The following is a 495-nucleotide window of genomic DNA, read 5'->3' on the forward strand; positions in this document are numbered from 1 at the left end:
ACTTTCACTTTCACTTTTTACTTTCCTGCATTGGAGAAGGAAACGGCAATCCACTCCAGTGTTCTTGCCTGGAGAATCCCAGGGATGGGGGAGCCTGGTGGGCTGCCATCTATGGGGTCGCACAGAGTCGGACACGACTGAAGTGACTTAGCATTAGCATTAGCATTTCCCTCATTAAGTTACAAAGGAATGAGGTACTTTAGAACCCAGAAGAAGCCTCCTGAACCTCACTTGGCGAGATTGTGTGATATGTAGGCTACTCATAGGCTAAGGAGGAGAAGGCAATGGCACCCCACTCCAGTACTCTTGCCTGGAAAATCCCATGGATGGAGGAATCTGGTAGGCTGCAGTCCATGGGGTCGCTAAGAGTCGGACACAACTGAGCGACTTCACTTTCACTTTTTACTTTCCTGCATTGGAGAAGGAAATGGCAACCCACTCCAGTGTTTTTGCCTGGAGAATCCCAGGGATGGGGGAGCCTGGTGGGCTGCCATC

Source organism: Bison bison, unplaced genomic scaffold (assembly GCF_000754665.1).
Source record: "Bison bison bison isolate TAMUID 2011002044 unplaced genomic scaffold, Bison_UMD1.0 scf7180017864491, whole genome shotgun sequence".
NCBI classification, from domain to species: domain Eukaryota; kingdom Metazoa; phylum Chordata; class Mammalia; order Artiodactyla; family Bovidae; genus Bison; species Bison bison.